The sequence below is a fragment of the Meriones unguiculatus genome, chromosome 5 (assembly GCF_030254825.1).
Source record: "Meriones unguiculatus strain TT.TT164.6M chromosome 5, Bangor_MerUng_6.1, whole genome shotgun sequence".
NCBI lineage: Eukaryota > Metazoa > Chordata > Mammalia > Rodentia > Muridae > Meriones > Meriones unguiculatus.
This window is the reverse complement of record NC_083353.1, coordinates 66,369,209-66,397,038: the sequence shown is the minus strand read 5'-3', so window position 1 is coordinate 66,397,038 and position 27,830 is coordinate 66,369,209.

Below are 27,830 nucleotides of genomic sequence, written 5' to 3'. Positions count from 1 at the left end.
GTAGGGGGTCATTTCGTTGGGATCGTGTTTTCTGTGCTCTGGAGTCATTTCGTTGGAAGCGAATTTTTTGTGCTCTGGGGGGATTTTGTTGGAAGCCAATTTTTTGTGTTCTCGGGTGATTTCATTGAAAGCTAATTTTTGTGTTCTAGTGTGATTTCGTGGGAAGCGAATTTTTTTGTGCTCTAGGATGATTTCTTTGGAAGCGAATATTTGTGTTCCCAGGAGATTTCGTTGGAAGCGAATTTATTCTGTTCGGGGGTAATTTCGTTGGAAGCGAATTTTTTGTGTTCTCGGGTGATTTCGATGGAAGCAAATTTTTCAAATATGGGGTCAATTCATTGTAAGCGTGTTTTCTGTGCCCTGGAGTCATTTCGTTGGAAGCGAATTTTTTGTGTTCTGGTGTGCTTTCGTTGAAAGCGAATATGTGTGTTCTCAGAAAATTTCGTTGCAAGCGAATTTTTTGTGTTCTGGGGTAATTTCTTTGGAAGCGAATTTTTTATGTTCTCCGGTTTTTCGATGGCAGCAAATTTTTTAAGTAGAGGGTCATTTCGTTGGAATCATGGTTTATGTGCTCTGGAGTCATTTCTTTGGAAGGGAATTTTTTGTGCTCTGGGGTGATTTCATTTTAAGCTAATTTTTTTGTGTTCTAGCGTGATTTCGTTGGAAGCGAATTTTTTGTGTTCTGGGGTTATTTCGATGGAAGCAAATATTTTCTATTCTGTGGTAATTTCGTTGGACGTGAATTTTTTGTGTTCTCGAGTGATTTCGTTGAAAGGGAATTTTTTGTGTTCTGGGATGATTTCTTTGGAAGCGAATATTGGTGTTCCCAGGAGATTTCGTTGGAAGCAATTTTTTTGTGTTCTGGGGTAATTTTGTTGGAAGCGAATTTTTTGTATTCTACGGGTTTTTCGATGGAAGCAAATTTTTTAAGTAGGCGGTCATTTCGTTGGAACTGTGTTTTCTGTGCTCTGGAGTCATTTCGTTGGCAGCGAATTTTTGTGCTCTGGGGTGATTTATTTGGAAGCGAATTTTTTATGTACTAGGGTGATTTCGTTGGAAGTGAATTTTTTCTGCTCTGGGGTGATTTGGTTGGAAGCGAATTTTTTGTCTTCTGTGGTGATTTCAATGGAAGCGAATATTTTATGTTCTATGGTGATTTCGTTGGAAGCGAATTTTTTATGCTCTGGGATGATATTTTTGGAAGCGAATATTTGTGCTCTCAGGAGATTTCATTGGAAAAGAATTTTTTGTGTTCTGGGACAAATTCGTTGGAAGCGAATTTTTTGTGTTCTGGGGTGATTTCGATGGAAACAAATTTTTGAAGTGGTGGTCATTTCGTTGGAAGCGGGTTTTCTGTACTCTGGATTCATTTCGTTGGAAGCGAATTTTTTGTGCTGTGGGGTGATTTCGTTGGAAGCGAATTTTTTCTGTTCTCGGGTGATTTTGATGGAAGCAAATTTTTGAAGTATGGGGTCATATCGTTGGAAACGAATTTTTTGTGTTCTCGGTTGATTTCGTTGAAAGGGAATTTTTGTGTTATAGGGTTATTTCATTGGAAGCGAATTTTTTGTGCTCTGGGATGATATCTTTGGAAGCAAATATTTGTGTTCTCAGGAGTTTTCGTTGGAAAAGAATTTTTTGTCTTCTGGGATAATATCGTTGGAAGAGAATTTTTTGTGTTCTCTGGTTTTTTTGATGGAAGCAAATTTTTGAAGTAAGGGGTCATTTCGTTGGAAGCGTGTTTTCTGTGCCCTTTAGTCATTTCGTTGGAAGCGAATTTTTTGTACTCTGGGGTGATTTCGTTGGAAGCGAATTTTTGTGTTCTCTTGTGATTTCTTTGAAAGGAAATTTTGTGTTTTCGGGTGATTTCGTTGAAAAAGCTAATTTTTTGTGTTGTAGCGTGATTTCGTTGGAAGCAAATTTTTTTTTATTCTTGGGTGATTTCGATGGAAGCATTTTTTTTTCTGTTCTGTGATAATTTCTTTGGACGTGAATTTTTTGTGTTATCGGGGGCTTTTGTTGGAAGCGAATTTTTTTGTGCTTTGGGATGGTTTCTTTGGAAACGAATGTTTGTGTTCTCAGGAGATTTCGTTGGAAAAGAATTATTTGTCTTCTGGGGTAATCTCGTTGGAAGAGAATTTTTTGTGTTCTCCGGTTTATTCGATGGAAGCAAATTTTTGAAGTAGGGGGTCATTTCGTTGGAAGCATGTTTTCTGAGCCCTGGAATCATTTCGTTGGAAACGAGTTTTTTGTGCTCTGGGGTGATTTCATTGGAAACAAATATTTGTGTCCTCAGGAGATTTCGTTGGAAAAGAAATTTTTGTCTTCTGAGGTAATTTCGTTGGAAGCGAATTTTTTGTGTTCTCAGATTATTTCAATGGAAGCAAATTTTTGAAGTATGGGATCATTTCGTTTGAAGCTTGTTTTCTGTGCTCTGGATTCATTTCGTTGGAAGCCTATTTTTTGTGTTCTGGGGTAATTTCGATGGAAGCTAATTTTTTGTGTTCTCTTGTTTTGTCAATGGAAGCAAATTATTGAAATAGGGGGTCATTTCATTGGAAGCGTGTTTTCTGTGCTCTGGAGTCATTTCTTTGGAAGCGAATTTTTTATGTTCTCCGGTTTTTTCAATGGAAGCAAATTTTTGAATTAGGGGGTCGTTTCGTTGGAAGCGTGTTTTCTGTGATCTTGAGTCATTTCATTGGAAGCGAATTTTTTGTGTTCTGGGGTGATTTCGTTGGAAGCGAATATATGTGTTCTCAGAAGATTGTGTTGCAAGCGAATTTTTTGTGCTCTGGGGTGATTTCTTTGGAAGCGAATATTTGTGTTCTCAGGAGATTTCCTTCCAAGCAAATTTTTTGTGTTCTGGTGTAATTTCTTTGGAAGCGTATTTTTGTGTTCTCCGGTTTTTTCGATGGAAGTGAATTTTTGAAGTAGGGGGTCATTTTGTTGGAAGCGTGTTTTCTGTGCTCTGGAGTCATTTCGTTGGAAGCGAATTTTTTTGTTCTGGGGTGATTTCATTGGAAGTGAATATTTGTGTTCTTAGAAAATTTCGTTGCAAGAGAATTTTTTGTGTTCTGGGGTAATTTCGGTGGAAGCGAATTTTTTATGTTCTCCGGTTTTTCAATGGAAGCGTGTTTTCTGTGCTCTGGAGTCATTTCGGTGGAAGCGAAATTTTTGTGTTCTGGGGTGATTTCAATGGAAGCCAATATTTGTGTTCTCGGGTGATTTTGTTGGAAGGGAATTTTTGTACTCTGGGGTGATTTCTTTGGAAGCAAATTTTTTGTGCTCTGGGATGATTTCTTTGGAAGCCAATATTTGTATTCTCAATAGATTTCTTTAGAAGTGAATTTTTTGTGTTCTGGGGTGATTTCATTGGAAGCGAATTTTTTGTGTTCTCGGGTGATTTCTTTGAAAGGAAATTTTGTGTTTTCGGGTGATTTCGTTGAAAAAGCTAATTTTTTGTGTTCTAGCGTCATTTCGTTGGAAGCAAATTTTTTTTATTCTGGGGTGATTTTGATGGAAGCAAATTTTTTTCTGTTCTGTGATAATTTCGTTGGACGTGAATTTTTTGTGTTATCGGGTGCTTTCGTTTGAAGCGAATTTTTTTGTGCTCTGGGATGATTTCTTTGGAAGCGAATATTTGTGTTCTCAGGAGATCTCATTGGAAAAGAATTTTTTGTCTTCTGGGGTAATCTCGTTGGAAGAGAATTTTTTGTGTTCTCCGGTTTATTCGAAGGAAGCAAATTTTTGAGGTAGGGGGTCTTTTCGTTGCAAGCGTGTTTTCTGTGCTCTGGAGTCATTTCGTTGGATGCGAATTTTTTGTGCTTTGGTGTGATTTCGCTGGAAGCGAATATTTGTGTTCTCAGGAGATTTCGTTGCAAGCGAATTTTTTGTGTTCTGGGGTGATTTCGTTGGAAGTGAATTTTTTGTGTTCTCAGTTGATTTCGATGGAAACAAATTTTTGAAGTACGGGGTAATTTCGTTGGAAGCGTGCTTTCTGTGCCCTGGAGTCATTTCGTTGGAAACGACTTTTTTGTGCTCTGGGGTGATTTCGTTGGAAGGAATTTCTTTTAATCTGGGTTAATTTCTTTGGAATCGAATTTTTTGTGTTCTCGGGTGATTTTGATCGAAGCGAATTTTTTATATTCTTGGATTATTTCTTTGGAAGCAAATTTTTTTGTATTCTGGGTTGATTTCATTGGAAGCGAATGTTTTGTGCTCTGGGGTAATTTCGTTGGAAGCGAATTTTTTGTTCTCTGGGATGATATCTTTGGAAGCGAATATTTGTGTTCTCACGAGATTTCGTTGGAAAAGAATTTTTTTGTCTCTGGGGTAATATTGTTGGAAGAGAATTTTTTGTGTTCTCCTCTCTTTTCGATAGAAGCAAATTTTTGAAGTAGGGGATCATTTCTTTGGAAGCGTGTTTTCTGTGCTCTGGAGTCAACTCTTTGGAAGCGAAATTTTTGTTCTCTGGGGTGATTTCGTTGGAAGCGAATTTTTTTTTGTTCTCGGGTGATTTCTTTGAAAGGGAATTTTTGTGTTCTAGGGTGATTTCGTTAGAAGCGAATTTTTTGTGTTCTGGGGTGATTTCGTTGGAAGCCAATATTTGTGTTCTTGGGTGATTTTGTTGGAAGGGAATTTTTGTACTCTGGGGTGATTTCTTTGGAAGCAAATTTTTTGTGCTAAGGGTGATTTCTTTGGAAGCGAATATTTGTGTTCTTAGGAGATTTCGTTGGAAGCAAATTTTTTTTCTTCTGGGGTAATATCGTTGGAAGCGAATTTTTTGTGTTCTGGGGTGATTTCGTGGAAGGCGAATTCTTTGTGTCTCCGGTTTTTTCGAATGAAGCAAATTTTTGAAATAGGGGGTCATTTCGTTGGAAGCGTGTTTTTTTACGTGCTCTGGAGTCTTTTCGTTGGACGTGAATTTTTGTGTTTTTCGGTGATTTCGATGGAAGCGAAATTTTTGTTTTCTAGGGTCATTTCACTGGAAGCGTGTTTTCTGTGCTCTGGAGTCATTTCGTTGGATGCGAATTTTTTGTGTTCTAGGATGATTTCGTTGGAAGCAAATTTTTTGTGTTCTCGGGTGAGTTTGTTGGTAGCGTTTTTTCTGTGTTCTGGAGTCTTTTCGTTCGATGTGAATTTTTGTGTTTTGCGGTGATTTCGATGGAAGCCAAATATTTGTTTTCTGGGGTCATTTCATTGGAAGTGTGTTTTCTGTGCTCTGGAGTCATTTCGTTGGATGCGAATTTTTTGTGTTCTAGGATGATTTCGTTGGAAGCGAATTATTTGTGTTCTCGAGTGATTCCGTTGGTAGCGTTTTTTCTGTGTTCTGGAGTCATTTCGTTGGAAGCGAAATTTTTGTGTTCTGCGGTGATTTCTTTGGGAGCAAATTTTTTGTGTTCTGGGGTGATTTTGTTGGAAGCGAATTTTTGTGTTCTGGGGTGATTTCTTTGTAAGCAAAGTTTTGTGTTCTGGGGTGATTTCGATGGAAGCGAAATTTTTGTGTTCTGTGGTGATTTCGATGGAAGCAAATTTTTTCTGTTCTGGGGTAATTTCGTTGTTAGCAAATATATGCGTACTCAGGTGATTTTATTCAGTTCTGCGGTAATTTCGTTGGAAGCCAATATTTGTGTTCTTGGGTGATTTTGTTGGAAGGGAATTTTTTGTGCTCTGGGTTGATTCGGTTGGAAGTAATTTTTTTCTATTCTGGGTTAATTTTTTTGGATGCGAATTTTTTGTGTTCTTCGGTTTTCGTCGGAAGCGAATATTTGTGTTCTCAGGAGATTTCGTTGCAAGCTAATTTTCTGTGTTTTGGTGTAATTTCATTGGAAGCTAATTTTTTGTGTTCGCTGGTTGTTTCGATGGAAGAAAATTTTTCAAGTAGGCGGTCATTTCGTTGGAAGCGTGTTTTCTGTGCTTTGGAGTCTTTTCATTGGAGGTGAATTTTTGTGTTTTGCAGTGATTTCAATGGAAGCGAATTTTTTATGTGCTAGGGTGATTTTGTTGGAAGCGAAATTTTTGTTTTCTGGGGTCATTTCATTGGAAGCGTGTTTTCTGTGCTCTGGAGTCATTTCGTTGGAAGCGAATTTTTTATGTTCTCCGGTTTTTTCGATGGAAGCAAATTTTGGAATTAGGGGGTCATTTCGTTGGAAGCGTGTTTTCTGTGCTCTGGAGTCATTTTATTGGAAGCGAATTTTTTATGTTCTGGGGTGATTTCGTTGGAAGCAAATATATGTGTTCTCAGAAGATTTCGTTGCAAGCGAATTTTTTGTGTTCTGGGGTAATTTCGTGGGAAGCGAATTTTTTATGTTCGGTTTTTCGATGGAAGCAAATTTTTTAAGTAGGGTGTCATTTCGTTGGAAACGTGTTTTATGTGCTCTGGAGTCATTTCGTTCGAAGGGAATTTTTTGTGCTCTGGGGTGATTTCATTGAAAGCTAATTTTCGATGGAAGAGAATTTTTTCTGTTTTGTGATAATTTCGCTGGATATGAATTTTTTGTGTTATCGGATGATTTCGTTGAAAGGGAATTTTATGTGTTCTTGGTTGATTTCGTAGGAAGCGAATTTTTTTGTGCTCTGGGATGATTTCCTTGGAAGTGAATATTTGTGTTCTTAGGAGATTTCGTTGAAACGAATTTTTTGTGTTCTGGGGTAATTTCGTTGGAAGCGAATTTTTTGTGCTCTGGGATGATAACTTTGGAAGCGAATGTTTGTGTTCTGATGTAATTACGTTGGAAGAGAATGTTTTGTGTTTTGCGGTGATTTCGTTGGAAGCGTGTTTTCTGTGCTCTGGAGTCCTTTCTTTGGAAGCAAACATTTATGTTCTCAGGAGATTTCATTGCAAGCGAATTTTTTGTGCTCTGGGGTGATTTCATTGAAAGCTAATTTTCGTTGGAAGAGAATTTTTTCTGTTCTGTGATAATTTCGCTGGACATGAATTTTTTGTGTTATCAGATGATTTCGTTGAAAGGGAATTTTTTGTGTTCTAGGTTGCTTTCGTAGAAAGCGAATTTTTTGTGCTCTGGGATGATTTCCTTGGAAGCGAATATTTGTGTTCTCAGGAGATTTCGTTGAAAAGAATTTTTTGTGTTCTGGGGTAATTTCATTGGAAGCGAATTTTTTGTGCTCTGGGATGATATTTTTGGAAGCGAATGTTTGTGTTCTGATGTAATTCCGTTAGAAGACAATGTTTTGTCTTTTGGGGTGATTTCGTTGGAAGCGTGTTTTCTGTGCTCTGGAGTCCTTTCGTTGGAAGCGAACATTTATGTTCTCAGGAGATTTCATTGCAAGCGAATTTTTTGTGCTCTGGGGTGATTTCATTGGAAGCGAATTTTTTGTGTTCTCGGGTGATTTCGTTGAAAAAGATAATTTTTTGTGTTCTAGCGTGATTTCGTTGGAAGCGAATTTTTTGTGTTCTCGGGTGATTTCGATGGAAGCAAATGGTTGAAGTAGGTGGTCATTTTGTTCGAAGCGTGTTTTCTAGCTATGGAGTCATTTCGTTGGAAGCAAATTTTTTGTGCTCTGGGGTGATTTCGTTGGAAGCGAATTTTTTGTGTTCTGGGGTAATTTCGTTGGAAACGAATTTTTTGTGCTCTGGGGTGATTTTGTTGGAAGAGTGTTTCTTGTGTTCTGGGGTAATTTCGTTGTAATTGAATTTTTTGTGCTCTGGGGTGATCTCGTTGAAAGGAAAAGATTTTGTTCTGGGGTGATTTTGTTGGAAGCGAATTTTTTTGAAGTATGGGTTTCTTTCGTAGGTAGGGTGTTTTCTGTTCTCTAGAGTAATTTTTTGGAAGCAAATTTTTTGTGTTCTGGGGTGATTTCGTTGGAGGCGAATTCTTTGTGTCTCCGGTTTTTTTGAATGAAGCAAATTTTTGAAATAGGGGGTCATTTCGTTGAAAGCATATTTTCTGTGCTCTGGAGTCTTTTCGTTGGATGTGAATTTTTGTGTTTTGCGGTGATTACGATGGAAGCGAAATTTTTGTTTTCTGGGGTCATTTCATTGGAAGCGTGCTTTCTGTGCTCTGGAGTCATTTCGTTGGATGCAAATTTTTTGTGTTCTAGGGTGATTTCGTTGGAAGTTTAATTTTCGTTTTCTGGGGTCATTTCATTGGAAGCGTGTTTTCTGTGCTCTGGAGTCATTTCTTTGGAAGCGAATTTTTTATGTTCTCCGGTTTTTTCAATGGAAGCAAATTTTTGAATTAGGGGGTCGTTTCGTTGGAAGCGTGTTTTCTGTGATCTTGAGTCATTTCATTGGAAGCGAATTTTTTGTGTTCTGGGGTGATTTCGTTGGAAGCGAATATATGTGTTCTCAGAAGATTGTGTTGCAAGCGAATTTTTTGTGCTCTGGGGTGATTTCTTTGGAAGCGAATATTTGTGTTCTCAGGAGATTTCCTTCCAAGCAAATTTTTTGTGTTCTGGTGTAATTTCTTTGGAAGCGTATTTTTGTGTTCTCCGGTTTTTTCGATGGAAGTGAATTTTTGAAGTAGGGGGTCATTTTGTTGGAAGCGTGTTTTCTGTGCTCTGGAGTCATTTCGTTGGAAGCGAATTTTTTTGTTCTGGGGTGATTTCATTGGAAGTGAATATTTGTGTTCTTAGAAAATTTCGTTGCAAGAGAATTTTTTGTGTTCTGGGGTAATTTCGGTGGAAGCGAATTTTTTATGTTCTCCGGTTTTTCAATGGAAGCGTGTTTTCTGTGCTCTGGAGTCATTTCGGTGGAAGCGAAATTTTTGTGTTCTGGGGTGATTTCAATGGAAGCCAATATTTGTGTTCTCGGGTGATTTTGTTGGAAGGGAATTTTTGTACTCTGGGGTGATTTCTTTGGAAGCAAATTTTTTGTGCTCTGGGATGATTTCTTTGGAAGCCAATATTTGTATTCTCAATAGATTTCTTTAGAAGTGAATTTTTTGTGTTCTGGGGTGATTTCATTGGAAGCGAATTTTTTGTGTTCTCGGGTGATTTCTTTGAAAGGAAATTTTGTGTTTTCGGGTGATTTCGTTGAAAAAGCTAATTTTTTGTGTTCTAGCGTCATTTCGTTGGAAGCAAATTTTTTTTATTCTGGGGTGATTTTGATGGAAGCAAATTTTTTTCTGTTCTGTGATAATTTCGTTGGACGTGAATTTTTTGTGTTATCGGGTGCTTTCGTTTGAAGCGAATTTTTTTGTGCTCTGGGATGATTTCTTTGGAAGCGAATATTTGTGTTCTCAGGAGATCTCATTGGAAAAGAATTTTTTGTCTTCTGGGGTAATCTCGTTGGAAGAGAATTTTTTGTGTTCTCCGGTTTATTCGAAGGAAGCAAATTTTTGAGGTAGGGGGTCTTTTCGTTGCAAGCGTGTTTTCTGTGCTCTGGAGTCATTTCGTTGGATGCGAATTTTTTGTGCTTTGGTGTGATTTCGCTGGAAGCGAATATTTGTGTTCTCAGGAGATTTCGTTGCAAGCGAATTTTTTGTGTTCTGGGGTGATTTCGTTGGAAGTGAATTTTTTGTGTTCTCAGTTGATTTCGATGGAAACAAATTTTTGAAGTACGGGGTAATTTCGTTGGAAGCGTGCTTTCTGTGCCCTGGAGTCATTTCGTTGGAAACGACTTTTTTGTGCTCTGGGGTGATTTCGTTGGAAGGAATTTCTTTTAATCTGGGTTAATTTCTTTGGAATCGAATTTTTTGTGTTCTCGGGTGATTTTGATCGAAGCGAATTTTTTATATTCTTGGATTATTTCTTTGGAAGCAAATTTTTTTGTATTCTGGGTTGATTTCATTGGAAGCGAATGTTTTGTGCTCTGGGGTAATTTCGTTGGAAGCGAATTTTTTGTTCTCTGGGATGATATCTTTGGAAGCGAATATTTGTGTTCTCACGAGATTTCGTTGGAAAAGAATTTTTTTGTCTCTGGGGTAATATTGTTGGAAGAGAATTTTTTGTGTTCTCCTCTCTTTTCGATAGAAGCAAATTTTTGAAGTAGGGGATCATTTCTTTGGAAGCGTGTTTTCTGTGCTCTGGAGTCAACTCTTTGGAAGCGAAATTTTTGTTCTCTGGGGTGATTTCGTTGGAAGCGAATTTTTTTTTTGTTCTCGGGTGATTTCTTTGAAAGGGAATTTTTGTGTTCTAGGGTGATTTCGTTAGAAGCGAATTTTTTGTGTTCTGGGGTGATTTCGTTGGAAGCCAATATTTGTGTTCTTGGGTGATTTTGTTGGAAGGGAATTTTTGTACTCTGGGGTGATTTCTTTGGAAGCAAATTTTTTGTGCTAAGGGTGATTTCTTTGGAAGCGAATATTTGTGTTCTTAGGAGATTTCGTTGGAAGCAAATTTTTTTTCTTCTGGGGTAATATCGTTGGAAGCGAATTTTTTGTGTTCTGGGGTGATTTCGTGGAAGGCGAATTCTTTGTGTCTCCGGTTTTTTCGAATGAAGCAAATTTTTGAAATAGGGGGTCATTTCGTTGGAAGCGTGTTTTTTTACGTGCTCTGGAGTCTTTTCGTTGGACGTGAATTTTTGTGTTTTTCGGTGATTTCGATGGAAGCGAAATTTTTGTTTTCTAGGGTCATTTCACTGGAAGCGTGTTTTCTGTGCTCTGGAGTCATTTCGTTGGATGCGAATTTTTTGTGTTCTAGGATGATTTCGTTGGAAGCAAATTTTTTGTGTTCTCGGGTGAGTTTGTTGGTAGCGTTTTTTCTGTGTTCTGGAGTCTTTTTGTTCGATGTGAATTTTTGTGTTTTGCGGTGATTTCGATGGAAGCCAAATATTTGTTTTCTGGGGTCATTTCATTGGAAGTGTGTTTTCTGTGCTCTGGAGTCATTTCGTTGGATGCGAATTTTTTGTGTTCTAGGATGATTTCGTTGGAAGCGAATTATTTGTGTTCTCGAGTGATTCCGTTGGTAGCGTTTTTTCTGTGTTCTGGAGTCATTTCGTTGGAAGCGAAATTTTTGTGTTCTGCGGTGATTTCTTTGGGAGCAAATTTTTTGTGTTCTGGGGTGATTTTGTTGGAAGCGAATTTTTGTGTTCTGGGGTGATTTCTTTGTAAGCAAAGTTTTGTGTTCTGGGGTGATTTCGATGGAAGCGAAATTTTTGTGTTCTGTGGTGATTTCGATGGAAGCAAATTTTTTCTGTTCTGGGGTAATTTCGTTGTTAGCAAATATATGCGTACTCAGGTGATTTTATTCAGTTCTGCGGTAATTTCGTTGGAAGCCAATATTTGTGTTCTTGGGTGATTTTGTTGGAAGGGAATTTTTTGTGCTCTGGGTTGATTCGGTTGGAAGTAATTTTTTTCTATTCTGGGTTAATTTTTTTGGATGCGAATTTTTTGTGTTCTTCGGTTTTCGTCGGAAGCGAATATTTGTGTTCTCAGGAGATTTCGTTGCAAGCTAATTTTCTGTGTTTTGGTGTAATTTCATTGGAAGCTAATTTTTTGTGTTCGCTGGTTGTTTCGATGGAAGAAAATTTTTCAAGTAGGCGGTCATTTCGTTGGAAGCGTGTTTTCTGTGCTTTGGAGTCTTTTCATTGGAGGTGAATTTTTGTGTTTTGCAGTGATTTCAATGGAAGCGAATTTTTTATGTGCTAGGGTGATTTTGTTGGAAGCGAAATTTTTGTTTTCTGGGGTCATTTCATTGGAAGCGTGTTTTCTGTGCTCTGGAGTCATTTCGTTGGAAGCGAATTTTTTATGTTCTCCGGTTTTTTCGATGGAAGCAAATTTTGGAATTAGGGGGTCATTTCGTTGGAAGCGTGTTTTCTGTGCTCTGGAGTCATTTTATTGGAAGCGAATTTTTTATGTTCTGGGGTGATTTCGTTGGAAGCAAATATATGTGTTCTCAGAAGATTTCGTTGCAAGCGAATTTTTTGTGTTCTGGGGTAATTTCGTGGGAAGCGAATTTTTTATGTTCGGTTTTTCGATGGAAGCAAATTTTTTAAGTAGGGTGTCATTTCGTTGGAAACGTGTTTTATGTGCTCTGGAGTCATTTCGTTCGAAGGGAATTTTTTGTGCTCTGGGGTGATTTCATTGAAAGCTAATTTTCGATGGAAGAGAATTTTTTCTGTTTTGTGATAATTTCGCTGGATATGAATTTTTTGTGTTATCGGATGATTTCGTTGAAAGGGAATTTTATGTGTTCTTGGTTGATTTCGTAGGAAGCGAATTTTTTTGTGCTCTGGGATGATTTCCTTGGAAGTGAATATTTGTGTTCTTAGGAGATTTCGTTGAAACGAATTTTTTGTGTTCTGGGGTAATTTCGTTGGAAGCGAATTTTTTGTGCTCTGGGATGATAACTTTGGAAGCGAATGTTTGTGTTCTGATGTAATTACGTTGGAAGAGAATGTTTTGTGTTTTGCGGTGATTTCGTTGGAAGCGTGTTTTCTGTGCTCTGGAGTCCTTTCTTTGGAAGCAAACATTTATGTTCTCAGGAGATTTCATTGCAAGCGAATTTTTTGTGCTCTGGGGTGATTTCATTGAAAGCTAATTTTCGTTGGAAGAGAATTTTTTCTGTTCTGTGATAATTTCGCTGGACATGAATTTTTTGTGTTATCAGATGATTTCGTTGAAAGGGAATTTTTTGTGTTCTAGGTTGCTTTCGTAGAAAGCGAATTTTTTGTGCTCTGGGATGATTTCCTTGGAAGCGAATATTTGTGTTCTCAGGAGATTTCGTTGAAAAGAATTTTTTGTGTTCTGGGGTAATTTCATTGGAAGCGAATTTTTTGTGCTCTGGGATGATATTTTTGGAAGCGAATGTTTGTGTTCTGATGTAATTCCGTTAGAAGACAATGTTTTGTCTTTTGGGGTGATTTCGTTGGAAGCGTGTTTTCTGTGCTCTGGAGTCCTTTCGTTGGAAGCGAACATTTATGTTCTCAGGAGATTTCATTGCAAGCGAATTTTTTGTGCTCTGGGGTGATTTCATTGGAAGCGAATTTTTTGTGTTCTCGGGTGATTTCGTTGAAAAAGATAATTTTTTGTGTTCTAGCGTGATTTCGTTGGAAGCGAATTTTTTGTGTTCTCGGGTGATTTCGATGGAAGCAAATGGTTGAAGTAGGTGGTCATTTTGTTCGAAGCGTGTTTTCTAGCTATGGAGTCATTTCGTTGGAAGCAAATTTTTTGTGCTCTGGGGTGATTTCGTTGGAAGCGAATTTTTTGTGTTCTGGGGTAATTTCGTTGGAAACGAATTTTTTGTGCTCTGGGGTGATTTTGTTGGAAGAGTGTTTCTTGTGTTCTGGGGTAATTTCGTTGTAATTGAATTTTTTGTGCTCTGGGGTGATCTCGTTGAAAGGAAAAGATTTTGTTCTGGGGTGATTTTGTTGGAAGCGAATTTTTTTGAAGTATGGGTTTCTTTCGTAGGTAGGGTGTTTTCTGTTCTCTAGAGTAATTTTTTGGAAGCAAATTTTTTGTGTTCTGGGGTGATTTCGTTGGAGGCGAATTCTTTGTGTCTCCGGTTTTTTTGAATGAAGCAAATTTTTGAAATAGGGGGTCATTTCGTTGAAAGCATATTTTCTGTGCTCTGGAGTCTTTTCGTTGGATGTGAATTTTTGTGTTTTGCGGTGATTACGATGGAAGCGAAATTTTTGTTTTCTGGGGTCATTTCATTGGAAGCGTGCTTTCTGTGCTCTGGAGTCATTTCGTTGGATGCGAATTTTTTGTGTTCTAGGGTGATTTCGTTGGAAGTTTAATTTTCGTTTTCTGGGGTCATTTCATTGGAAGCGTGTTTTCTGTGCTCTGGAGTCATTTCTTTGGAAGCGAATTTTTTATGTTCTCCGGTTTTTTCAATGGAAGCAAATTTTTGAATTAGGGGGTCGTTTCGTTGGAAGCGTGTTTTCTGTGATCTTGAGTCATTTCATTGGAAGCGAATTTTTTGTGTTCTGGGGTGATTTCGTTGGAAGCGAATATATGTGTTCTCAGAAGATTGTGTTGCAAGCGAATTTTTTGTGCTCTGGGGTGATTTCTTTGGAAGCGAATATTTGTGTTCTCAGGAGATTTCCTTCCAAGCAAATTTTTTGTGTTCTGGTGTAATTTCTTTGGAAGCGTATTTTTGTGTTCTCCGGTTTTTTCGATGGAAGTGAATTTTTGAAGTAGGGGGTCATTTTGTTGGAAGCGTGTTTTCTGTGCTCTGGAGTCATTTCGTTGGAAGCGAATTTTTTTGTTCTGGGGTGATTTCATTGGAAGTGAATATTTGTGTTCTTAGAAAATTTCGTTGCAAGAGAATTTTTTGTGTTCTGGGGTAATTTCGGTGGAAGCGAATTTTTTATGTTCTCCGGTTTTTCAATGGAAGCGTGTTTTCTGTGCTCTGGAGTCATTTCGGTGGAAGCGAAATTTTTGTGTTCTGGGGTGATTTCAATGGAAGCCAATATTTGTGTTCTCGGGTGATTTTGTTGGAAGGGAATTTTTGTACTCTGGGGTGATTTCTTTGGAAGCAAATTTTTTGTGCTCTGGGATGATTTCTTTGGAAGCCAATATTTGTATTCTCAATAGATTTCTTTAGAAGTGAATTTTTTGTGTTCAGGGGTAATTTTGTTGGAAGCGAATTTTATGTGTTCTCTGGTCTTTTCGAAGGAAGAAAATTTTTGAAGTCTGAGGTCATTTCTTTGGATGCGAATTTTTTATGTTTTCAGGTGATTTCGATGGAAACAAATTTTTGAAGTATGGGGTCATTTCTTTGCAAGCGTGTTTTCTGTGCTCTGGAGTCACTTCGTTGTAAGCAAATTTTTTGTGCTCTAGTGTGATTTCTTTGGAAGCGAATATTTGTGTTCTCCGAAGATTTGGTTGCAAGCGAATTTTTTGTTTTCTTGGGTAATTTCGTAGGAAGCGAATTTTTTGTGTTCTACTGTTTTTCGCTGGAAGAAAATTTTTGACGTAGGGGGTCATTTCGTTGGAAGAGAATTTTTTGTGCTCTGGGGTGATTTCGTTGGAAGTGAATTTTTTGTATCTCCTGTTCATTTTGTTGAAAGCGAAGTTTTTATGTTCCAGGGTGATTTCGTTGTAAGCAATTTTTTTGTGCTCTGGGGTATTTGGTTGGAAGCGCATATTTTGTCTTCTCTGGTGATTTCGATTGAAGCGAATTTTTTATGTTATAGGGTCATTTTACGGGAAGCGAATTTTTTGTGCTCTGTGGTGATTACGTTGGAAGTGAATTTTTTTTTTCTCGGGTGATTTCGTTGAAAGCGAATTTTTTGTGTTCGAGGTGATTTTGTTGGCAGTGAATTTTTTGTGTTCTGGGGTCATTTCTTTGGAAGCGTTTTTTCTGTGCTCTGGAGTCATTTCGTTGGAAGCTAATTTTTTGTGCTCTGTGGTGATTTCGTTGGAAGCGAACTTTTTTTGTTCTCGGGTGTTTTCGTTGAAAGAGAATTTTTTGTGTTCTAGGGTGAGTTCGTTGGAAGCGAATTTTTTGTGCTAAGGGTGATTTCTTTGGAAGCGAATATTTGTGTTCTCAGGAGATTTCGTTGGAAGCGAATTTTTTTTCTTCTGGGGTAATATCGTTGGAAGCGAATTTTTTGTGTTCTTGGGTATTTAGTTGGAAGCGAATTTTTTGTGCTGTCTGGTGATTTTGTTTGAAGCGAATTTTTTCTCTTCAGGGTTAATTTCGTTGGAAGCTAATTTTTTTGTGTTCTGGTGTGATAACTTTGGGAATGAATATTTCGTGCTCTGTGGTGAGTACGATAGAAGCAAATTTTTTCTCTCCTGGGGTAATTTCGTTGAAAGGGAATTTTTTGTGTTCTAGGATGATTTCGTTGATATCAAATTTTTTGTGCTTTAGGGTGATTTTGTTGGAAGCGAAGTTTTTGTGCTTTGGGGTGATTTCGTTGGAAGCAAATGTTTTCTGCTCTGGGATAATTTCGTTGGACGAGAATATTTTTAAGTATGGGGTGATTTCGTTAGAAGCGTGTTTTCTGTGCTCCGGAGTCATTTCGTTGGAAGCGAATGTTTTATGTTCTGGGGTGATTTCGTTGGAAGCGAATTTTTTGTGTTCTCGGGTGATTTCAATGGAAGCAAATGGTTGAAGTAGGTGGTCATTTCGTTCGAAGCGTGTTTTCTAGCTATGGAGTCATTTCGTTGGAAGCAAATTTTTTGTGCTCTGGGGTGATTTCGTTGGAAGCAAATTTTTTTGTGTTCTCGGGTGATTTTGTAGAAAGCCAATTTTTTGTGTTCTGGGGTAATTTCATTGGAAGCAAATTTTTTGTGTTCTCGGGTGATTTTTTAGAAAGCCAATTTTTTGTGTTCCAGGGTGATTTCGTTGGAAACGAATTTTTTGTGCTCTGGGTCGATTTTTTTGGAAGAGTATTTCTTGTGTTCTGGGGTAATTTTGTTGTAATCGAATTTTTTGAGCTCTGGGGTGATTTCGTTGAAAGAAAAAGATTTTGTTCTGGGGTGATTTTGTTGGAAGCGATTTTTTTGTGTTCTGGGGTGATTTCGTTGGAGGCGAATTCTTTGTGTCTCCGGTTTTTTCGAATGAAGCAAATTTTTGAAATAGGGGGTCATTTCGTTGGAAGCGTGTTTTCTGTGCTCTGGAGTCTTTTTATTGGATGTGAATTTTTGTCTTTTGCGGTGATTTCGATGGAAGCAAAATTTTTGTTTTCTGGGGTCATTTCATTGGAACCGTGTTTTCTGTGCTCTGGAGTCATTTCATTGGATGCGAATTTTTTGTGTTCTAGGATGATTTCGTTGGAAACGAATTTTTTGTGTTTTCGGGTGATTTCTTTGGTAGCGTTTTTTCTGTGTTCTGGAGTCATTTCGTTGGAAGCGAAATTTTTGTGTTCTGCGGTGATTTCTTTGGGAGCAAAGTTTTGTGTTCTTGGGTGATTTCGATGGAAGCAAATTTTTTCAGTTCTGGGGTAATTTCGTTGGAAGCCAATTTTTGTGTTCCTGGGTGATTTTGTTGGAAGGGAATTTTTTGTGCTCTGGGTTGATTTGGTTGGAAGTAATTTTTTTCTATTCTGGGGTAATTTCGTTGGATGCGAATTTTTTGTGTTCTTCGGTGATTTCGTTGGAAGCGAATATTTGTGTTTTTGCTTGATTTGGTCGGAAGCAAATATTTGTGTTCTCAGGAGATTTCGTTGCAAGCTAATTTTTTGTCTTTTGGGGTTATTTCATTGGAAGCTAATTTTTTGTGTTCGCTGGTTTTTTCAAGTAGGGGGTCATTTCGTTGGAAGTGTGTTTTCTGTGCTCTGGAGTCTTTTCGTTGGATGTGAATTTTTGTGTTTTGCGGTGATTTCGATGGAAGCGAATTTTTTATGTTCTAGGGTGATTTCGTTGGAAGTGAAATTTTTGTTTTCTGGGGTCATTTCATTGGAAGCGTGTTTTCTGTGCTCTGGAGTCATTTCTTTGGAAGCGAATTTTTTGTGTTCTCGGGTGATTTCTTTGAAAGCGAATTTTTTATGTTCTAGGGTGATTTTGTTGTAAGCAAATTTTTTGTGCTCAGGAGGGCTTTAGTTGGAAGCGTGTTTTCTGTGCTCTGGAGTCATTTCTTTGGAAGCAAATTTTTTGTGCTCTGGGGTGATTTTGTTGGAAGTGAATTTTTTGTGTTCTCTGGTTTTTTCAATTGAAGCAAATTTTTGAAGTAGGGGGTCATTTCGTTGGAAGCGTGTTTTCATTTTCTGGAGTCATTTGTTGGAAGCCAATTTTTTGTGCTCTGGGGTGATTTCTATGGAAGCAAATTTTTTGTGTTCTCTGGTGATTTCGTTGAAAGCGAATATTTGTGTTCCCAGGTGATTTCATTGGAAGCGAATTTTTTGTCTTCTGGGGTAATATCGTTGGAAGAGAATTTTTTGTGTTCTCCGGTTTTTTCGATGGAAGCAAATTTTTGAAATACGGGGTCATTTAGTTGGAAGCGTGTTTTCTGTGCTCTGGAGTCACTTCGTTGGAAGCGAATTTTTAGTGCTCTGGGGTGATTTCGTTGGAAGCGAATTTTTTGTGTTCTCGCGTGATTTCGTTGAAAGGGAATTTTTGCGTTCTAGGGTGATTTCGTTGGAAGCGAATATTTTGTGCTTTGGGATGATATTTTTGGAAGCGAAAATTTGTGTTCTCAGGAGATTTCGTTGTAAAAGAATGTTTTGTCTTCTGGGGTAATATCGTTGGAAGAGAATTTTTTGTGTTCTCCGGTTTTTTCGATGGAAGCAAATTTTTGAAGTAGGGGGTCATTTCGTTTGTAGCGTGTTTTCTGTGCTCTAGAGTCGTTTCTTTGGAAGCGAATTTTTTGTGTTATGGGGTGATTTCTTTGGAAGCGAATTTTTTGTGTTCTGTGGTAATTTCGTTGGAAGCGAATTTTTTGTGCTTTGGGGTGATTTCGTTGGAAGCGAATTTCTTGTGTTCTGGGGTATTTTAGTTGGAAGCTATTTTTTTGTGTTTTAAGGTGATTTCGATGGAAGCAAATTTTTGAAGTATGGGTAATTTCATTGGAAGCGAATTTTTTTTTGTTCTCGGGTGATTTCGGTGGTCCCGAATTTCTTGTGTTCTGGGTAGATGTCGTTGGAAGCAAATTTTTTGTGTTCTGGTTTAAGTACGTTGGAAGCAAATTTTTTGTGTTTTGGGGTGATTTCTTTGTAAGCATGTTTTCTGTGCATTGGAGTCATTTCCTTGGAAGCAAATTTTTTGTGTTCTGGGGTGATTTTGTTGGAAGCGAATTTTTTGTGTTCTAGGGTGATTTCTTTGGAAGCAATATTTTGTGCTCTGCGGGAATTTCGTTGGAAGCGAATTTTTTGTGTTCTGGGGGATTTCGATGGAAGTAAAAATTTTCCTTTCTGGGGTAATTTCGTTGGAAGCCAATATTTGTGTTCTCGGGTGATTTTTTTGGAAGGGAATTTTTCGTGCTCTGGCTTGATTTGGGTGGAAGTAAATTTATCTATTCTGGGGTAATTTCTTTGGAAGCGAATTTTTTCTGTTCTCGGGTGATTTGGATAGAAGCACATTTTTTTGTGTTCTGGATTGATTTTGTTGGAAGCGAATTTTTTGTGCTCTTGGGTGATTTCATTGGAAGCGTGTTTTCTGTGTTTTGGAGTCATTTCGTTGGAAGGGAAATATTTATGTTCTGTGTGATTTCTTTGGATGCGAATTTTTTGTGTTCTGGGTTGATTTCGTTGGACGCGAATTTTTTGTGTTCTCGGTGATTTCGTTGAAAGTGAATTTTTTTTTGCCTTGGGTAAATTCGTTGGAAGCGAATTTTTTGTGCTCTGGGTTGATTTCTTTGGAAGGGAATATTTGTGTTCTCAGGAGATTTCGTTGGGGGCAAATTTTTTGTGCTTTAGGATGATTTCATTGGAAGCTAATATTTGTGTTCCCGGGTGATTTCGTTAGAAACGAATTTTTTCTGTTCTCGGGTGATTTCGATGGAAGCAAATTTTTTGTGTTCTGGGTTGATTTCGTTGGAAGCGAATTTTTTGTTTTCTGGGGCAATTTAGTTGGAAGCGAATTTTTTTGAAGTATGGGGTGATTTCATTGGAAGCGTGTTTTCTGTGCTCTGGAATCATTTCTTTGGAATGAAATTTTTTGTGTTCTGGGGTGATTTCGTTGGAAGCGAATTTTTTGTGTTCTTAGGTGATTTCGATGGAAGCAAATTTTTGAAGTATGGGCTCATTTCGTTGAAAGCGAATTTTTTGTGCTTGGTGTGATTTTGTTGGAAGCGAATTTTTTGTGCTCTGGGGTGATTTCTTTGGAAGCGAATATTTGTCTTCTCAGGACATTTCTTTGCAAGCGAATTTTTTGTGTTCTGGGGTAATTTCGTGGAAGTGAATTTTTTGTGTTCTGGGGTGATTTTGATGGAAGCGAATATTTTGTGTTCTGGGTTGATTTCGTTGGAAGAGAATTTTTTGTGTTCTGGGGCAATTTTTTGAAAGCGAATTTTTTTGAATCATGGGGTGATTTTGTTGGAAGCGTATTTTCTGTGCATTGGAGTCATTTCTTTGGAAGCAAATTTTTTGTGTTCTGGGGTGATTTTGTTGGAAGCGAATTTTTTGTGTTCTAGGGTGATTTCTTTGGATGCAATTTTTTTTGTGCTCTGCGGGGATTTCTATGGAAGCGAATTTTTTGTATTCTGGGGTAATTTCTTTGGAAGCGCATTTTTTCTGTTCTCAGGTGATTTGGATAGAAGCAAATTTTTTGTGTTCTGGGTTGATTTCGTTGGAAGCGAATTTTATTGTGTTCTGGGGCAATTTAGTTGGAAGTGAATTTTTCTGAAGTATGGGGTGATTTCATTGGAAGCATGTTTTCTGTGCTCTGGAGTCATTTCTTTGGAAGCAAATTTTTTGTGTTCTGGGGTGATTTCCTTGGAAGCGAATTTTTGTGTTCTGGGGTAATTTCTTTGGAAGCGAATTTTTTGTGTTCTCGGGTGATTTCGATGAAGCAAATTTTTCAAGTATGGGCTCATTTCATTGAAAGCGAATTTTTTGTGCTTGGGGTGATTTCGTTGGAAGCGAATATTTGTCTTCTCAGGAGATTTCTTTGCAAGCGAATTTTTTGTGTTCTGGGGTAATTTCGTTGGAAGCGAATTTTCTGTGTTCTCAGGTAATTTCGATGGAAGCAAATTTTTGAAGTATAGGGACATTTCGTTGGAAGCGAATTTTTTATGTTCCTGGGTGATTTCGTTGGATGCAAATATTTGTGTTCCCTGGTGATTTCGTTGGAAGCTAATTTTTCATGTTCTGGGGTATTTTTGTTGGAAGCGAATTTTTTTCTGTTCTCGGGTGATTTCAATAGAAGCAAATTTTTCGTGTTCTGGGTTGATTTCTTTGGAAGTGAATTTTTGTGTGTTGGGGTGATTTCGTTGGAAGCGATTTTTTTGTGTTCTGGGGTGATTTCGATGGAAGCAAACTTTTTCCTTTTTGGGGTAATTTCGTGGGAAGCCAATATTTGTGTTCTCGGGTGATTTTGTTGGAAGGGAATTTTTTGTGCTCTAGGTTGATTTGGTTGGAAGTAAATTTTTTCAATTCTCGGGTAATTTCGTTGTATGTGAATTTTTTGTGTTCTTGGGTGATTTCGTTGAAAGTGAATTTTTTTTGGTTTAGGGTGATTTCGTTGAAAGCGAATTTTTTGTGCTCTGTGGTGATTTCTTTGGAAGCGAATTTTTTGTGTTCTGGGGTGATTTTATTGGAAGCGAATTTTTTGTGTTCTAGGGTGATTTCGTTGGAAGCGAATTTTTTGTGTTCTCTGGTTTTTTCGATGGAAGCAAATTTTTGAAATAGGGGGTCATTTCATTGGAAGCGTGTTTTCTATACTCTGGAGCCATTTCGTTGGAAGCGAATTTTTTGTGTTCTGGGGTAATTTCATTTGAAGCTTGTTTTCTGTGCTCTGGATTCATTTCGTTGGAAGCGAATTCTTTGTGCTCTGGGGTGATTTCATTGGAAACGAATTTTTTGTTTTCTGTGGTGATTTCCATGGAAGCGAATTTTTTATGTACTAGGGTGATTTCGTTGGAATAATTTTTATGTTCTGGATTCATTTTTTTGGAAGCGTGTTTTCTGTGCTTTGGAGTCATTTCGGTGGAAGCAAATTTTTTCTGCTCTGGGGTGATTTCTTTGGAAGGGATTTTTTTTGTTCTAGGGTGATTTCGTTGGGAGCGAAATTTTGTGCTCTGTGATGATATCTTTGGAAGAGAATATTTGTGTTCTCAGGAGATTTCGTTGGAAAAGAATATTTTGTCTTCTGGGGTAATATGGTTGGAAGCGAATTTTTTGTGTTCTCGGGTTTTTTCGATGGATGCAAATTTTTGAAGTAGGGGGTCATTTCGTTGGAAGCATGTTTTCTGTGCTCTGGAGTCATTTCTTTGGAAACGAATTTTTTGTGCTCAGCGGTGATTTCGTTTGAAGCGAATATTTGTGTTCTCAGGAGATTTCGTTGCAAGCGAATTTTTTGTGTTCTGGGGTAATTTCGTTGGAAGCGAATTTTTTATGTTCTCGGGTGATTTCGTTGAAAGCGAATTTTTTATGTTCTATGGTGATTTCTTTGCAAGTGAATTTTTTTGTCTTCTGGGGTCCTTTCATTGGAAGCGTGTTTTCAGTGCTCTGCAGTCATTTCATTGGAACCAAATTTTTTGTGTTCTGGGGTGATTTCGTTGGAAGTGAATTTTTTGTGTTCTGGGTTGATTTCTTTGGAAGCGAATTTTTTTGTGTTCTGCGGTAATTTCGTTGGAAGAGAATATTTTGTATTCTCGGGTGATTTCGATGGAAGCAAATTTTTGAAGTATGGTATCATTTCGTTCGAAACGTGTTTTCTGTGCTCTGGAGTCAGTTTGTTGGAAGCGAATTTTTTGTGCTCTGGTATGATTTCGTTGGAAGCGAATTTTTTGTGTTCTCAGGTGATTTCCTTAAGAGCTAATTATTTGTGTTCTAGCGTGATTTCGTTGGAAGCGAATTTTTTGTGTTCTGGGGTGATTTCGATGGGAGCAAGTTTTTTCTGTTCTGTGGTAATTTCGTTGGACGTGAATTTTTTGTGTTCTCGGGTGATTTCGTTGAAAGGGAATTTTTTATGTTCTAGGGTGATTTCATTCGAAGCGAATTTTTTGTGCTCTGGGGTGATTTGGTTAGAAGCGAATTTTTTGTCTTCTGTGGTGATTTCGATGGAAGTGAATTTTTTATGTTCTAGGGTGATTTATTTGGAGGCGAATTTTTTGTGTTCTGGTGTCATTTCATTGGAAGCGTGTTTTCGGTGCTCTGGAGTCATTTCGTTGGAAGCGAATTTTTTGTGCTCTGCGGTGATTTCGTTGGAAGCGAATATTTGTGTTCTCAGGAGATTTCATTGCAAGTGAATTTTTTGTGTTCTGGGGTAATATCGTTGGAAGAGAACTTTTGTGTTCTCCGTTTTTTTCAATGGGAGTAAATTTTTGAAGTAGGTGGTCATTTCGTTGGAAGCATGTTTTCTGTGCTCTGGAGTCTTTTCGTTGGAAGCGAATTTTTTGTGCTCTGGGTTGGTTTCGTTGGAAGCGAATTTTTTGTGATCTGTGGAGATTTAGTTGGAAGCGAATATTTGTGTTCTCAGAAGATTTCGTTACGAGCGAATTATTTTTTCTGGGGCAATTTCATTGCAAGCGACTTTTTTGTGTTCTCCGGTTTTTTCGATGGAAGCAAATTTTTGAAGTAGGGGGTCATTTCGTTGGAAGCGTGTTTTCTGTGCTCTGGAGCCATTTCTTTGGAAGCGAATTTTTTGTGTTCTGGGGTGATTTCGTTGGAAGCGAATATTTGTGTTCTCAGGAGATTTTGTTGGAAGCGAATTTTTTGTGTTCTGGGGTGATTTCGATGGAAGCAAATTTTTGAAGTATGTGGTCATTTTGTTGGAAGCGTGTTTTCTGTGCTCAGGAGTCATTTGGTTGGAAGCGAATTTTTTGTGCTCTGGGGTGATTTCTTTGGAAGCGAATTCTTTGTGTTCTCGGGTGATTTCGATGGAAGCAAATTTTTGAAGTATGGGGTCTTTTCTTTGGAAGCATGTTTTCTGTGCTCTGGAGTCATTTAGTTGGAAGCGAATTTTTTGTGTTCTGGTGTGATTCCGCTGGAAGCGAATATATGTGTTCTCAGACAATTTTGTTGCAAGCGAATTTTTTGGGTTCTGGGGTAATTTCGTTGGAAGCAAATTTTTTATGTTCTCGGATGATTTCAATGGAAGCAAATTTTTGAAGTTTGGGGTCATTTTGTTGGAAACGTGTTTTCTGTGCTCTGGAGTCATTTCGTTGGCAGCGAATTTTTTATGTTTAAGAGTGATTCCTTTGGAAGCGAATTTTTTGTGCTCTGGGGTGATTTCCTTGGAAGCGAATATTTTCTTCTAAGGAGATTTTGTTGCAAGCAAATTTTTTGTGTTCTCAGGTGATTTCGTTGGCAGCGAATATTTGTGTTCTATGAAGATTTCGTTGCAAGCGAATTTTTTGTGTTCTCCGGTTTTTTCGATGGAAGTAAATTTTTGAAGTATGGGGTCATTTCTTTTAAAGCATGTTTTCTGTGCTCTGGAGTCATTTCGTTGGAAGGGAATTCTTTTTGCTCTGGGGTGAATTCGTTTGAAGCGAGTATTTGTGTTCTTAGGAGATTTCATTGCAAGCGAATTATTTGTGTTCTAAGGTGATTTCGTTGAAAGGGAATTTTTTGTGTTCTAGGGAGATTTCGTTGGAAGCGAATTTTTTTGTGCTCTGCGATGATTTCTGTGGAAGCGAATATATGTGTGCTCAGAAGATTTCGTTACAAGCGAATTTTTTGTGTTCTGGGGTAATTTCGTTGGAAGCGAATTTTTTGTGTTCTTGGGTGATTTCGATGGAAGCAAATTTTTGAAATATGGGGTCATTTCGTTGGAAGCGTGTTTTCTGTGCTCTGGAGTCATTTCGTTGGCAGCGAATTTTTTGTTCTCTGGGGTGATTTAGTTGGAAGCGAAATTTTTGTGTTCTAGGGTGTTTGCTTTGGAAGCGAATTTTTGTGTTCTGGGGTAATTTCTTTGGAAGCAAATTTTTTTGTTCTGGGGTGATTTCGATGGAAGCGAATATTTTGTGTTCTCGGGTGATTTTTTTGAATGCGAATTTTTTACGTTCTAGGGTAATTTCGTAAAAGCAAATTTTTTGAGCTCTGTGGTGATTTGGTAGGAAGCGAATTTTTTTACTTCTGTGGTGATTTCGAAGGAAGCGAATTTTTTATGTTCTAGGGTGATTTCGTTGGAAGCGAATTTTTTGTGTTCTGGGGTAATTTCATTTGAAGCTTGTTTTCTGTGCTCTGGAGTCATTTCGTTGGAAGCGAATTCTTTGTGCTCTGGGGTGATTTCATTGGAAACGAATTTTTTGTCTTCTGTGGTGGTTTCCATGGAAGCGAATTTTTTATGTACTAGGGTGATTTCGTTGGAATAATTTTTGTGTTCTGTATTCATTTTTTTGGAAGCGTGTTTTCTGTGCTTTGGAGTCATTTCGGTGGAAGCAAATTTTTTCTGCTCTGGGGTGATTTCTTTGGAAAGGAATTTTTTTTGTTCTAAGGTGATTTCGTTGGGAGCAAAATTTTGTGCTCTGGGATGATATCTTTGGAAGAGAATATTTGTGTTCTCAGGAGATTTCGTTGGAAAAGAATATTTCGTCTTCTGGGGTAATATGGTTGGAAGCGAATTTTTTGTGTTCTCTGGTTTTTTCGATGGACGCAAATTTTTGAAGTAGGGGGTCATTTTGTTGGAAGCATGTTTTCTGTGCTCTGGAGTCAATTCATTGGAAGCGAAATTTTTGTGCTCCACGGTGATTTCGTTTGAAGCGAATATTTGTGTTCTCAGGAGATTTCGTTGCAAGCGAATTTTTTGTGTTCTAGGGTAATTTCGTTGGAAGCGAATTTTTTGTGTTCTCGGGTGATTTCGTTGAAAGCGAATTTTTTATGTTCTATGGTGATTTCTTTGGAAGCGAATTTTTTGTCTTCTGGGGTCCTTTCATTGGAAGCGTGTTTTCTGTGCTCTGCAGTTATTTCATTGGAACCAAATTTTTTGTGTTCTGGGGTGATTTCGTTGGAAGTGAATTTTTTGTGTTCTGGGTTGATTTCTTTGGAAGCGAATTTTTTTGTGTTCTGGGGTAATTTCTTTGGAAGCAAATTTTTTTGTGTTCTGGGGTAATTTCGTTGGAAGAGAATATTTTGTATTCTCAGGTGATTTCGATGGAAGCAAATTTTTGAAGTATGGTATCATTTCGTTCGAAACGTGTTTTCTGTGCTCTGGAGTCAGTTCTTTGGAAGCGAATTTTTTGTGTTCTCGGGTGATTTATTTGAAAGCGAATTTTTTATGTTCTAGGGTGATTTTGTTGGAAGCAAATTTTTTATGCTCAGGAGGTCTTTAGTTGGAAGCGTGTTTTCTTGTGCTCTGGAGTCATTTCGTTGGAAGCAAATTTTTTGTGCTCTGGGGTGATTTTGTTGGAAGCGAATTTTTTGTGTTCTGGGGTAATTTCCTTGGAAGGAAATTTTTTGTTTTCTGGGTTGATTTCGTTGGACACGAATTTTTTTTGTTCTGGGGTGATTTCGTTGAAAGCGAATTTTGAGTGCTCTAGGTTGATTTCTTTGGAAGGGAATTTTTTCTGCTCTGGGTTGATTTCGTTGGAAGCAAATTTTTTCTGTTCTGGGGTAATTTCGTTGGAAGTGATTTTGAAGTATGGGGTGATTTCGTTAGTAGCTTGTTTTCTGTGTTCTGGAGTCATTTTTTTGGAAGCGAATATTTGTGTTCTGGGTGATTTTGTTGGAAGCGAATTTTTTGTGTTCTGTGGTAATTACGTTGGAAGCAAATTTTTTGTGTTCTGGGGTCATTTCCTTGGAAGCGTCTTTTCTGTGCTCTGGAGTCATTTCGTTGGTAGAGAATATTTTGTGCTCTGGAATTGTTTCATTGGAAGCGAATTTTTTTGTGTTCCTGGGTGACTTTTTGAAGTGTGTTTTCTGTGTTAAGGAGTCATTTCGTTGAAAGCGAATTTTTTGTGCTCTGGGGTGATTTCTTTGGAAGCAAATATTTGTGTTTTCTGGAGCTTTCGTTGGAAGCGAATTTTTTGTCTTCTGGGGTAATATCGTTGGAAGAGAATTTTTGTGTTCTGGGGTGATTTCGTTGGAAGTGAAATTTTTGTGTTCTGGGGTGATTTCGATGGAAGCAAATTTTTTCTGTTCTGGGGTAATTTCGTTGTTAGCAAATATTTGCGTACTCGGGTGATTTTATTGGAAGGCAATTTTTTGTGCTCTGGATTGATATGGTTGGAAGTAAATTTTCTCTATTGTGGGGTAATTTCGTTGGACGCGAATTTTTTGTGTTCTCGGGTGATTTCGTTGAAGGGAATTTTTTTGTGTTCTATGGTGAATTCGTTGGAAACGAATTTTTTGTGCTCTGGGATGATTTCTTTGGAAGCGAATATTTGTGTTCTCAGGAGATTTTGTTGGAAGCGATTTTTTTTTGTTCTGGGGTAATTTCTTTGGAAGCGAATTTTTGTGTTCTTGGGTGATCTCGATGGAAGCAAATTTTTGAAGTATGGGGTCATGTCGTTGGAAGCGTGTTTTCTGTGACCTGGAGTCATTTTGTTGGAACCGAATTTTTTGTGTTCTGTGGAGATTTAGTTGGAAGCGAATATTTGTGTTCTCAGAAGATTTCGTTACGAGCGAATTATTTTTTCTGGGGCAATTTCATTGCAAGCGACATTTTTGTGTTCTCCGTTTTTTTTCGATGGAAGCAAATTTTTGAAGTAGGGGTCAGTTCATTGGATGCGTGTTTTCTGTGCTCTGGAGTCATTTCTTTGGAAGCGAATTTTTTGTGCTCTGGGGTGATTTCGTTGGAAGCGAATTTTTTGTGTCCTCGGGTGATTTTGTTGAAAGGGAATTTTTGTGTTCTAGGGTGATCTCGATGGAAGCAAATTTTTGAAGTATGGGGTCATGTCGTTGGAAGCGTGTTTTCTGTGACCTGGAGTCATTTTGTTGGAACCGAATTTTTTGTGTTCTGTGGAGATTTAGTTGGAAGCGAATATTTGTGTTCTCAGAAGATTTCGTTATGAGCGAATTATTTTTTCTGGGGCAATTTCATTGCAAGCGACTTTTTTGTGTTCTCCGTTTTTTTCGATGGAAGCAAATTTTTGAAGTAGGGGGTCATTTCGTTGGAAGCGTGTTTTCTGTGCTCTGGAGCCATTTCATTGGAAGCGAATTTTTTGTGCTCTAGGATAATTTCGTTGGAAACGAAGTTTTTGTGTTCTCAGGTGATTTCGTTGAAAGGGAATCTTTTGTGTTCTAGGGTGATTTCGTTGGAAGCGATTTTTTTGTGCTCTGGGATGATATCTTTGAAAGCGAATATTTGTGTTCTCAGGAGATTTCGTTGAAAATGAATTTTTTTGGTCTGGGGTAATATCTTTGGAAGCGAATTTTTTGTGTTCTCAGGTGATTTCGATGGAAGCAAGTTTTTGAAGTATGGGGTCATTTCGTTGGAAGCGTG